The 14,137-nt window shown below is 36.2% G+C and overlaps 1 non-coding gene across 1 annotated transcript; it reads left to right on the top strand.

The window, feature by feature from the left end:
• Positions 1-7,829: 7,829 nt before the first annotated feature.
• LOC132522527 (U6 spliceosomal RNA) lies at positions 7,830-7,936 on the top strand. Its single transcript, XR_009541267.1, has one exon. It is a non-coding gene; the product is annotated as a U6 spliceosomal RNA (small nuclear RNA).
• The last annotated feature ends 6,201 nt before the right edge of the window (positions 7,937-14,137 follow it).

Below are 14,137 nucleotides of genomic sequence, written 5' to 3'. Positions count from 1 at the left end.
TATAAACACTTTGTTCAAGTCTTTTGATGTACGTAATGTGAATTACTTGGATATTTATATAGAGGAATAACTGCTGGGTCATACCATTTATTATGCTCAACTTTAGGAGATAGTGACAATTTTTCAAAGTTCTACACACTTTGGCTCCCAAACGTGGCTCCCATCAGCTGTGAATGTGAGGGTTCCAGTTGTTCTACATCTTTCCTGACAGTATTAATCTGGAAACAGTTTATAAATTTTAGCCCATTCTGGTGGGTGTGTAGAGGTATCACACTGTATCTTGTAATTTTAATGTTCCTTTCCCTAATGACTAACTTTTAATATGTTTGTTGGCCCTTTGTATATCCTCTTGGGAAACTTCTGTTCATTTTTTGCCCATTTAGAAATTATTTTGTCTATTATTTTGTTATTATTTTGCAGGATCTTGTATATATTTGTATTCTTACATGTAAGCACTATGTGGTTTGTCTTATCATTTTTTAATGTCTTTTGATGATCATAAATCTCTCCATAAGTTGGCAGAATGTTTAGTCAGACTATATTAAAACATTTATAAGTGCATCAAAAACATAACCTACCTAGGAATAAATCTAATTAAAGCTGTATAAGACCTATTCTCAGACAACTACAAACTAGTATTGAGAGAAATTTTAAAAGATCTAAATAAATGAAAGGATATGCTTCAGTCACAGTAGAGAAGGCTCAGTATTCTTAAGGTGTCAATTCCCCTCTATTGATTCACAGATTCAATGTAATCCACATTTTTAAATGAGTAAGTTTCTTTTTTGTGTGAGGTTGAAATCAACTGATTATAAAATTTTTAAGGAAACACAAAAGCCAAGGATATCAAATCTAATCTGAAAGACATAGAGAGAAGTTAATACTGTCTACCAAGATTTACTATAAAGTATTTAAGACAATGTATTATTGACATAAAGATAGATAAGTAGACTAATGGAGCAGAACAGTGAGTCCAGAAACAGCTACATATATAATTCACTCTTGATTTATGACAAAGGTGGCACTACAAAGCAGCTGGGAAAAGAATGTCCTTTCAGTAAATGGTGCTGGTTATCTAAATGAGTACATGCTTTTCTGAACTTTCTTTCAACTTAACAATATATGTTAGCAGTCTTTCTATATCAACACTTCCAAACCTAACTCATTTTGAATAGTTACATAATAGTTCATCGTATAGATATATCTCAACTAATTCACCCATTCCCATCTTGATTGATGTTTTAGCTTGTTTGCATTTTTTTTTTGGTGGACACCTTTGTAACTATATCTATAGATAACATTCTAGAAAGGGAATGCCAAAGCAAAGACTGTGTGAATTTAAAGTTATTGACATATTTCCCTCCAAAAGGCCACCTCTACATAAGCTCTTATGAAGAGTTTATGAAAGTACCTGGATTATAACATAAATGAGAGATGTTCCACATTTGTTCCACTTTTACTCTTCATGACTCACAAAGGACTTTTTGAACAAATTTAATCACATTAACCACTGATAACTTAGAATGAAAGTAATACCGCCTCTGCAAAGATTAAAGAAAGGGCTGACAGAGCAAAAGGGGTGAACTACTCTACGAATACATGCAAAAGTGGTCTTGGTACATGGGTAGTGAAAGCACAGAAACACTGTTCTCAAAAAGAAGATCACAGGAGTAGTAGCCAGTCTTGGGGTCCACGGAGAATGCTAACTCAAGAGGCAATATACTGACTGCAAGGAAAGTGTCCTCAATTTCTACTGATTATACTACACCCAGTTGCAAGAGATTGAGTGAACTGTCACGTCGTCAAGGAATTCTGTAGTTTTGAATATTGTGGGGTATTTAAATAAGTGAGTCATCTGCTGGGGTGCTGAAATCTTATTAAAGCCTTTCACTGGAATGGTATTTTCGTAACTGGATTGAACTTTTACTATACCCAACAATTCGGCTAGCACTGTCTTCCTTGAAAAATAGATTTCCTTTTTCTCAAATCATACAAATTCTCCTCCCATCTTTCAAGGTTCATTTTAAGCCTCATTTTCTCCCTGACTACTCCCTTGAAACTCCCTTCCATATTGCAGAATTTTTCTTACACTTCAGGGTTGCACTTGATCAAGGTGCAATTATGTAACATTCTGTCATTGTTTCATACCTAATTGCATCATGTATACCTGTCAAGTTTCCCAAAATTTACTGTGCCAGAAGGATGAGATGGGAACCTACCTTGCACTTTCATTGCGCCAGGCACTTTAGTGTTGTATTTAATCTTCATAGCTACTCCCTAAGGTATGCATTAATATCTCCATTTTTCAGATGGAAAAACAGAATTCCAGAGATATTATATGCCTTCTCTGGTCACACACCTACTACAGTGGCACTCTCGGATTCAAACTCAAGGAAATTATTTCATAGTTGCTCACCACAATATCTTCCCAAAGACTTCTCTATACGCTTTTTGTGTTGTAGAAATAACACCTCATTCCTGTGGGTACTTGAACCTATGCTATCAGCAGCAGCACCACCACCACCACTAAAGTGGAAAGGTTAGGGGCTTCAGGGACTGGAAACTAGAGTTCCAATCCTGACTATGCTACTCTGAACACGAGTCTCTTCCGTTTTTGAGAAATGCATACAAAATTTATCCAACTTCCAAAAGGTGCAGTCTGTACACAGTACATTTAATGCTGCTCATTTCTCAGAAGTAGTATAACCTAGTACTCAAATTGAGTTTAGAGTAAAAAGAGTCTGGGTTTCAATCCAGGAGCTGCCACTCTTGAGCCATGCTAATTTCAGCAAGTTATTTAATTTCTCTAAGCCACATATCTTCATTGGTAAAACAGGTTTAACAATTACCATCTCACCGGATCATTAGATGGATTCAATGAGATTATATACCATAAACTTTTTAGGATATTGCTGGCCCACAGTAAGTGCTACACAAAACCATCTATCATTTGTACTCATACCCACTGGATAAATAGAAAATAGGCATCTATGTGATAAGTATACTAATAATTCTGCATAAACATAGAAACTAAATGAAAGCAAAAAGGTTTGGAAAAGAGAACAGTATTATTTTAATTTCCTTTAGTCTTAGTCTCTGATACGTAGTAGGTCCACTGTCAGAGTACTAATTAGACTACTATGGTTATAAGTCATGGCTGCACAGCAAATAATATTTTTGAAAATCTATAAGGAAAAATCACCTTTTTCTGGATTGACTGGAAAATAAGTTTATCACCATATAAGGTTATCTCAATCACTTGTTTCTGTTTTATCACAACATTTATTAAAATTATAAGTAGCAAGAAATATTCAGACTCAAGTCATAAAGAGTGATTGAGACTCTCTGAGTCACAAAGACATATTTTAAGAATCTTGTGTGTTCGCAGAGATAATAAAAACATGAAATAAACTTTTTATAATTTTTGTCTGCATTTAAGTAATGAAAATAAAGCTTGACACATCTACAACCAGTAGAACTGACTCAGGAAAAATGATTAACATAGACTTTACTTCTCTTGATGAGAATGTTTAAAATAATCTTTAAGAAAACATATTACTTTTCAATGAGGTCTCATATCAACATGTGCTCTAACATTTCTACAGAGATTTGCAATTAAAGTTAGCAGAGCCTTTGCACGTGACATTATATTGTAGATGCATTTATATGGAGGAAATATGCTAATACTTTTAAGTTCTCCTAAACATTGGAAATATCTAAAGGATGAAGCAACAGCTGAGGCAAACTCCATCCCAAAAGCTTGCAGACTTGTTTGCAAGAACCTCATTTGAATGCTGGCCTATCAAGTCAAGCACAGTTATTTTAGACAGGAAAAAAAAAAAAATGGACAGCAGGTGTTAAATTTGATGTTCATTAACATGAAGGGAAATTTCTTGCCCCATTTAACTAATATCTTAGTTGGTACAGTGTGACAAACAAATTTTAGTTGTTAAAATCTATTATACCTGCTTTAAATTGCATCTCCCTATAGCCAGAGGCTCCATAGTTGTTTAAATTCAATTTGAGTTGCCAGGGGCTGTTAATGGGTAGGTTTTTCTATTTATTCTCTTAATTGTTCTCTATCTAAATTATCACTGATGATGAAATCTTATTTGCACCACATTCCCACATAATCATGTCTAAATAATTTTTCCTCTTCAGGATGATGACATAGAACTAAAGGCCCACAGAAATCTTTAGGGATAGTTTTTGTTCTTGTTGTTTTTATAATGTGCCACATTTAATTTTAAAATAAATAATTCCACTTGGGCTTCAACAGCATTAAAACGATATGGAAATAATAAACAAACAAACTGAAAATTATACTTGCTAAGCCCATAGTAGGCTCTTAATAAATGTAGAAATGTGTGCTGATTGACTATCACAGTGTACTTCTAGCATGACAGTGCCTTTCAAAACTTTTAAAATGCAAATTGTTCTGTCTTGAGTAAGGCTTTATATCTAATGTGTCATATGTATGACATGACTTTGATATTTCATTCTTTAATTAGTTACTGAGTTTACAATATATTAGCCACAGTAAAACACAATAAATTGGAAAGGAAAATCTATACCTATCATTTCCAGCAGAGGTCTCTAGAGAGCAACTAAAATTATGGAAATAAGGGATATATGCTCAGAAATTTGAATAGAAAATTTAACTCTTCAGCTTTATGTGAGCCCTTTCTTTTCACCCACGCCCCCTTCTCTTTTGATGTCTGTGCTCCTTCATCAGATAAAAGGCTGTCTAAAAAACTGATCAGAAGTAGACACAAGAGAACAGGTTAATCCCAAGTGCACCGGTGTAATGTGTCACAAAACAGACAATGTAATTATCTCAGCAGCCTGTTTAACCAGCTAATTCGGCAGCTTTGCATACCAGCGGTGAGCTCATCTGTTCACTATATTACCAGCCAGGATGTTTTCCACCAAGATCACTACTACACTTTTACAAAAGCTTGTAAAAGTCGGAGGATTGAGTATTATCTTGAATGTGGTGTAACAGCTTTTAGCAGTTTTTTATTTATAGAGAGGTAACAGACTAACAAAGAAAAGAAAATGCAGATTAGGACTGCACAATACAAAAGAAACTGAAGTCAATGATATAAATCTCCATACATGTTCATTTAAAATGAAATACCCTCTCTTTACTTGGAATCTCTGGGGAAATGCTAAACGACTTAACAGAAATGTGATTTGATGGCAAAGACTTCTAAGCCTGGTTTTACTTTTCTTAGAAGTAAATTTATTTGCTCCAAATCCAGTCTGCATTTTGCTAATACTAGCACACTTTGGGGGAGTTGGTGTGGGCTTTAGAGTCAAACTGACTTGGACTTGAATTCTGGTTCTTCAACTTTTTCATCTCCTGATCTTGGGCAAGTTAGATCCATTTGCCTCATCTTTAAAATATGAACTTCTAAAGATTAAAATTCCTAATCTTTAAAATATGAATTATACCTACATTTTGCATGGTTACCGAGGGGTTTAAATCACATGTCAGGGAAATGCTTGGCACAAAGAGATAGCTAAATAAACAGTGACTATTTTATTACATGATATATACACCTATATATATATATATATATATATATATATATATATACACACATACACACACATACATAGCACACCCACATATATATGTATATACACACACACACACACATATATGCATGCATTACATGTATATAACTTAGAAAAAAATAGTTAACCAAAACCTCAGGAAACATTCATGTATTATCCCAAGTCTTTTCCTTAAAATGACTATCCCCTGACCACAATGATAACACCACGTAACATGCAGGTCCAGCAACCAGCACAGTGCCTTGTGTGTTCAAGAATATTTGTTGAATAAAATAAACATAACAAACTAAGAGAAGAAAAACACTGCAGATGGATTTGCAGGAGAACTCATAGTGGGAGAGCTACATAACTCAATTTTTATTTCAGCCAACATGTGAAGAACAGTCTCTACAGGGAGTCAAACAGAAATCAAAGGCAGGGAGACTTTCTGGTTCTTCTTTCCTCTGACTTTGAATATATAAAAATATTCCACAATATTGACCATATTTTAAAGTGATCTACTTTGCTGTTCAATATTTCCAGCAAATTAAACTTTTATACCGAAGGACAGTAAGTTCTGCGTCTAACAGCTTAGATGTACCTTATACCTTTAATGTTACATGTCTCATCATTTGACACAGTTAAATGACAACAGCTGCAAGAGAGTCAAAGTCTTAGACAACAATTAAGATAGTCTTGAAGGGACTTCCCTGGTGGCGCAGTGGATAAGACTCCGCACTCCCAGGGCCCAGGTTCGATCCCTGTTCAGGGAACTAGATCCCAGATACTTGCTGCAACTAAGGAGCTGGTGAGCTGCAACTACAGAGTCCGCCTGCCACAACTAAGACCCAGTGCAACCAAATAAATAGTAAAAAATAAAAAATAAAAAATAAAAAAAGATAGACTTGAAGATGAGACAGAGATGTAGGAAGGTTCTGACTTATAGTAAAGTCTATGGAAGTGTCTGTTACACTAAAGAAATAAGAAAACACAAATGGATTACACCTGAGGTGCAAAAGGCCCAAGGAGAGGGCATGGAAAAGCTAAATGGTCAGGGAGGTGGCCAGGAACTAGACTTAAGAGCTAGCCAACCACCATCTCCCAAAGTCTCACAGCATGGAAGTCTCAGGTCTTCAAAGCAAATTCAAAGCCAGAGGAAAGAAGAACCAGAAAGTCTCCCTGCCTTTGATTTCTGTTTGACTCCCTGTAGAGACTGTTCTTCACATGTTGGCTGAAATAAAAATTGAGTTATGTAGCTCTCCCACTATGAGTTCTCCTGCAAATCCATCTACCTCTCCCAATTTATTTCAAACCATCTTATGTCTAATCACTCGACTGAGACCATACTGGCACCATTCCCTTTTCTTTTTTCTTTCAAGAGCCTGGGGCATTTTTACCCACCATTAACTGTTGGTAGGTCTCTTCCTCTCAGACTTTTGCAAGGCTTACTTCCTCACTCCACTTCCCCATGTCCTGGTTCAAATGTTATCTCCTTACAAAGGCCTTAGCTGACCACCCTTCCTAAAACAGCAATTCCAATCATCCTGTCTTTTAATGCTGCTTTCTTTTTCTTCACAGCACTTACCTGGACCTCAGTTTATATTATTTATTTGGTTATGTATTTACCATCTCTCACCCCACTGGAATATTAGTTCAGTGAGTCCAGAAATTTATTTCACTCACTCATCTATTCCCAGAGCCTAGAAAGGTCCCTAGCACACAGCAGTCACTCGGTACATATATTTGTTGAATAAATGCTGGTAAAGGAGGTCAGTAGCTGAACATCTGTGTTTCCACCACCTTTTGTTCATTCTAGTTCCATACCGTACAATAATTGTGAATTTCCATGTTCTAGTGCCACCAGTACTCTGTCTGTTCCTTAAGTAGGGTAAAGCCTACATCTTAATTCAACTTTGACTATACTGTTTGGCACACTGTGGCACCTGAGAAAATAGTTGTCTAGTAAACAGAAATTTTTAAAAACGAACAAAAAAAGACTAAATATTAAAACTATTGAAGTATTTTTAAAATTGAGGATCATAGTACATTACTAAAAGTAATTAAACATATCAAGATAAAACTTCTGTGGTGATCATTTTGAAATATATGCAAATATCAGATCATTATGTTGTACACCTGACACTGATGACATATATCAATTTTACCCCAGTTAAAAAATAAAAATAGGGATAAAAAGTACTTCTGTGATATCAAATGCAGCCCACTAATAAATATCTCTCTGTCTCAGTCATTAATAAAAAGTACCAGTGCTCGCTTCGGCAGCACATATACTAAAATTGGAACGATACAGAGAAGATTAGCATGGCCCCTGCGCAAGGATGACACGCAAATTCGTGAAGCGTTCCATATTTAAAAAAAAAAAAAAAAAAAGTACCAGACATTGTGATTTTATCTTGTGGAATTCTCAATATACCCCTGGCTGGGTCTCATTATACCATTCCTAACTCATAGATGTAGAAATTGAGGCAAAGAATTGTTAAGTGTCTTACGCAGAGTCACACAGATAATAAGTGCCTACTCACTTGAATCCTAGTCACCCAACAGCTCTGTTTCAGAGGCCTTTAATATCTACTCTTCAGACTGATCTTCTGACACTTCAAATATTATTTTCTCCATTTTCTTTTATCATTAATACCCATTTTCTACTTCCCTCTTCTAACGATCAAGTTAATAATCACTAAATTAAGAACTTAAATGATGCAAAGCTTCAGTAAGGTTTGGATGCCAAACTCTGAAAACATATTGAATAATAAATGCATATCCCCCCAAAAAAGGGGGGGGTAATGAAGATTAATGTTGTCCTTGGGGTGGTAGAATTTAAATTTCATAAGAGTGTCCTAAGCCTATTTAACAGAGAAAAAAACGTTGCCATCTTTTTGTAAAACATGCATTTTAAGGCACTTCTATGAATTTCTCTCCCATAGAGAGTGAGTGATATATAGCTGTGGTCTAATTCATTCCAACTCATCACATGTATTTTGTAACTCCATATCACCCTTTGAAATCAATAGGCAGTTAACACTGAGAAGATGTATTTAGGTTTGAAAGAAGATAAAAATTGGACTGTGATCTATTCCTTGTATGGGATCCTGTTACCATCTTTTCATATGGTATCAGATCAAACAACTTAACTTGTTTTTTAGACTCATTGCCCAATATTCTTAAGCTCCTGTATAATTTACTCTTACACTAAGTTTGTAGGCAATATTAATTTACATGGGTTAAAAAAAGGGTCATTGGTTTCTTACTAAGTATTTCATTCCCTTTGGCAAAGATAAAGAATAAGTAGTGACTGTGTGTGTCAAATTAATAGTCCCTCCCTCAGCACCTTTAGTTTTAAAGTTTTCTTAATTTTTCTTTTGTTATCAGATAATTTATATAGTTCTATTCAAAAAGTTCATTATTTTGAGGTACCTTTCTTTTATTCACATATTTATTTATTCATTTACTCAACAAATATTTATTGAGAGGCTAATAGGCTCTGTGATTACACTGGAAATACAGTGGGGGAAAAATAGACACAAAGAATGAAAAACAATGTGCAAAGGCATCTTTGAATGTCAATATAATTATAAAATTAAATGAATAGTCACAACTTCTTGGTATATATGACATACAGGGCCAGGTCCTGTGGTTGAGGAAAACAATGCAGTACTTTGACGGTTACATCAACTCTGTCCTTTAACTAGGGTGTCAGTTAAAAAAAAAAATATATATATATATATATATGTAAAATTAATTAGCTATTCTAATATTTGAACATGAAAATTGTAAATATGCAGGTTGCTCGACATTTTACTAATTTACTGAGGCATATTTATTTCTATGGAGTCTGCAAAAAAAACAAAGTGTTCTTATCTTTTGGTCATGGTTTAGGTGTCTTTGGGATGCAAGACAAAGGACTGGGTTAATTTTTGAACCAAAAGTCCTGGTATTCCATGCATACAGAACCTATGAGATGAGGCAGGGGGTCTGTGTGCTCAGGACCGCAGTTAATCCCACTTGGTTAGGGCATAATGTAGTGCAGAAGAACAATCATGCTGAAAATGCAACTTGGCAGGAGTGTTGAGAGCTGCTCTTGGCAAGTCAAGAAGTTGACGTTTTTTAGGTAGGAGAGTAACACGATCAGAACTGGGCTCTTAAAAGATTACTCTGACAATGTTGTAGACAATGAATTGGGAGGGGGGGCAGACGAGAAGGAAAGAGACAAAAGGAGGACATATATGTCAACCCCAATGAAGGCCTGAGCTACAAGAGTTAAAATAGGAGTGCAGAGATAAGAAAAGGGGCTGCAGAGAGAAAATCAACAGCCAGCATGGGGAAATGGACTAGGTTTGGGCTCAGAGGAATCTGCTCAAAAAATAAGGCAACTTGTTTAGAATACGTCTCACTAAAGTTTCTGATAATAATGAATCAATACAAGGGCTTTTAAAGTTACCTCACCTAAGACAGTCTCTAGATAAATAGAATTGCCTCTATAGCACATGTTACTATTTATTAATAATAAAATATTATATAATAATCATATGCTCAATATTATATTTACATATTTATTAAAGTCATTTTAATAAACTAATATTTATTGAGCACTTACCAAACAGCATGGTAAAAATGTTACATATTACATTCATTATCTAGTTAAGACCACAACGCATCTACAGTTATTACCCTGTTTTTCAAGTGAAAAAACTGAAAATTAGAGACAGTAAGCAACATTAAGGCAGAATTTGAACTCAGCTCTGCCAGGCTCTGGAACATGATCACTGAGCCAGTCACACTTACATGTGAAAGAAGAATAATCACCTCACCCTGAAGATCAAAGAAGTTACAGAATTTGTCCTACCTCCTTATCAAAGTGAAATATTCAAATATTTTATTCAGATATGATGAACGTCTACTGAGCATCTACCATGTGCCAACCTCTGCTTTAGATGCTTAGACTCTGAATTCTTAGGAACTGAATTCTTACATGTCAGGCATAAAGAAAAGAACAAACTTTCAGAGAATTCTTTCGTTCTTACTACTCAGGTACTTAAACTCTCTGTGCTGATTAGGGGAAGCAGTGGGGAAAAGAACCACACAGGGCTGAGAGGCAAACTTATTCTACCTATAAAGTAAGATGCAGCTGCCCAATGAACAACAAAAAAAGGCTCTGAGGGCTGGGATGGAGAAGTGACTAAGAATTAAGAATAGAGTTCGTAGGTGCTGAAGGCTTTGCAGGAAAAGAGGAGAGATTAAGCCATTTATGTTGCTGGAGAAGAGGAATTTTGGGAAAGAGGAGATGGTGAGCTGTGTAATCCCATCTTTCACATTCTCAAAAAAAATATTTAGGAGAGACCCACATTACATTTCAAGAATTTGGGGGATTGGATTTTGTTAACTATGGCTATATCACCATGCTAATCAGGATATACTTAGATGAATCAGCTTCAACTTGTTATACACATGCTAAAGTATACATCATGACCATTCTGAGATATGGCCCCATGTAATTTGTTTCTAATAACCATTAAAGAACCAAAGTTTAAGAATAAATGAATTCCTTTTCCTTTGTAGATTAGAGCAGAGTCAAATATATGCCTATAATAATGTCACTCATTCAAATTCTGAAATCCTTTTTTTTTTTTTTTTTAAGAGGTGGCAATGAGGTAGAGGCATACCTAGCAGAGAGGCACTTGAATTTAACCTGAGTGGAATATGCAACAGCAGTTAGAATCATTTCCCATAATGGAATTACAATGATTAAAACAATCTACCCAGGAGAAAAAGGAATGGGGTGGAAGTGAGAAATCAGGGATTCAGAATGGCAACCTTAGAAAAAGCTTCCACTCACAAGAAATATCCACCCACCTCTCTGTGTCTAATCCTACAGTCAACTCCCCCACCCTCCAAACTCTAGTACCAAGTCTTTCCATATTTAGAAGGCACATAAGAAACATTAGATCCATAGCTCACTAGGGCAAAATCAAAATTGCTTCTGATCTTCCCGTACCTTCATATTTCAGGAACTATTTTTGTTTTGTTTCGCTTTGCTTTGCATCCGATTTTCCCTGAAACCAGCTTCCTTCTCTATGCTCATGTTCTCCCATAACTACAATCACCAACGGATTCACGTTCCTAAACTGGGACCTATACTCTGAAAAAGGTTTGAAAAAATATATGTGAGAGAAAAACTCTGACAGATTATAACTCTGAAAGATTATTAAACATCATACCTGCTTGACTTTTTCCTATGAACTGTTAGCCAAGTATCAGACCTGTTTTTAGATTTGGATTCCTGTATAATTCTTTGGATAACTTACCCTAACATTACTCTCATTTTTGGACACTGTCTTGACCTCCAATATACTCAGTTTTGTTCACCCATCTCTTGGCCAGTTATAACTCTCTTCTTTTAGACTCCAGGATAACTCTGCCCCTACTCTCTTTCTAATACTCCATTCCCCAAACCAATCCCATCTTTAACTCTCCTGTTACTTCACTGCTGAGTCACCAGGGAAATGAGAAAAGCTAGGCTAGAACATGAGGACCAGCCCAGAACGATGTGAGGGCAAGTATGGCATACAAGAGAACATGTCTTGAGAAGTTCATATAGACAGGGGCCATGGGTATCATGAATTAATTCAGGAAGAATCTGGGCTGGCATCTAAGATCTAGATCCAACCAAAAGAGATATATATGACACAGAGTTTGAGCCAACCAGCTGGAGGTTGACTATGAACACAGATGCAAGTTAGTCATGATGAAACAAGCTAAGGGGGTCAGGGATCCAGATTAAAATAGTGATGGGCAGGATGCACTACTGGATAGATTCTGGATCAAGAAAACTAAAAATCATTTTAGTATGGTATAAACCAGCAGCCCGAACAGGAAGATGTGAATGATCCTAGGGCAAGGACAGGGTACCTCCTATTCTGGTAATAAGAAACCTCCCTTCTTGGTTTAAGAAACCTTGGTTGCTTTGCAGAGTGAATCAGCACTATAAAGGTACTTTTGTTCAATACTTTTAACAGAGAGCGACAGACTTTTATTTAACACTCATAATTAAATTTCCTAAACATATTGTACCCAATTATACAATATATTTGCCTTAGTGATAGTTTCTTTCCCTAAAGTATGTAAGCATCGTTGCATACAATGTCTGCTCATTCAAAACTTTTCCATAAGTCAATGTGAACTGAATAGCAATTATTTACTCTATAATAAAGACATTTGTCTAGCTAAATTTTTCTAAATAATTTCTCACACAACAAAATGTTAAATGCTATCATCTGCCAAGTTCTATGCATATTTCATAACCTATTGGTGGGATCTGGAATGAGTAGGTAAGGAGGTTAAGGGAAAAGAAATCATGGACTCAAGCTCTGTACCACAGTTATAGTGAAGAATGCAGATTTTTCCCCCCCATTTTAGCCAGCACTGCTGCTGCTGAGTATGTTAGATTACCTTATTTCCTCACTCTACCCTAACGTCAACTCTTTGTGTACTACATAAGCGTAAAAGGGCTAATTGTGAAGTTGTGGGTAAGGCTACATGAGCTCCTCTGAAAAACGTGTATAAAGAAGCACATTATAATTAAGACAATTCACACAGCCCTGAAATCCTCAAAAGGCCCCAGGCTTGGTTTGGTTTGGTACCAGGATATATCAATTTGATAGCCAACAGTCATTGCTTATTTCATTTCTTTTCAATAAAGAGAAGACTTCTGGCATACTACTCCTGCATGCTACATCACCATGCTATCACAACAGTTTGATGAGTTTACACTGATTTAAGCAGCAGTCAACATAAAATGGTAGAAACTGGACTGACATGAGGACAGGACAGCCATTTTTACCTTGGCAAAAAAAAGGGGGTAAAGCTGGCTTCTCTTAACAATGCAGTGTTCCCTCCTTATCTTGTTTCTTTTAACTTCTGTCCACTAGACAATATTCAAAAACAGGTAAAGAATATCATGAAGATCTAAAATTACAAATACATTCAAGTAAGGCACACAAATGGCCAAAAGTCATATGAAAAGTTACTCAGCAACACTAATATCACGGAAATGCAAATCAGAACCACAGTGAGATATCACTTCACACTTGTTAGAATGGCTATTGTCAAAAAGATAGGAGAGGGCTTCCCTGGTTGCGCAGTGGTTAAGAATCCACCTGTCAACGCAGGGGACACGGGTTCGAGCCCTGGTCCGGGAAGATCCCACATGCCACAGAGCAACAAAGCCCGTGTGCCACAACTACTAAGTCTGCATTCTAGAGTCTGCGAGCCACAACTACTGAGCCCATGTGTCACAACTACTGAAGGCTGTGTGCTCTAGGGCCTGTGTGCCGCAACTCCTGAGCCCGCGTGCTGCAACTACTGAAGCCCATGCACCTAGAGCCCATGCTCCACAACAAGAGAAGCCACTGCAATGAGAAGCCCGTGCACCACAACAAAGAGTAGCTCTCGCTTGCTGTAACTAGAGAAAGCCTGTGCGCAGCAAGGAAGACCCAATGTAGCCAAAAATAAATTTAAAAAATAAATAAATAAAAAGATAGGAGATATCAAGCGTTCT

Source organism: Lagenorhynchus albirostris, chromosome 6 (genome assembly GCF_949774975.1).
Source record: "Lagenorhynchus albirostris chromosome 6, mLagAlb1.1, whole genome shotgun sequence".
Lineage (NCBI taxonomy): Eukaryota > Metazoa > Chordata > Mammalia > Artiodactyla > Delphinidae > Lagenorhynchus > Lagenorhynchus albirostris.
The sequence above is the reverse complement of the archived record's forward strand: the minus strand, read 5'-3'. Positions and strand labels throughout refer to the sequence as shown.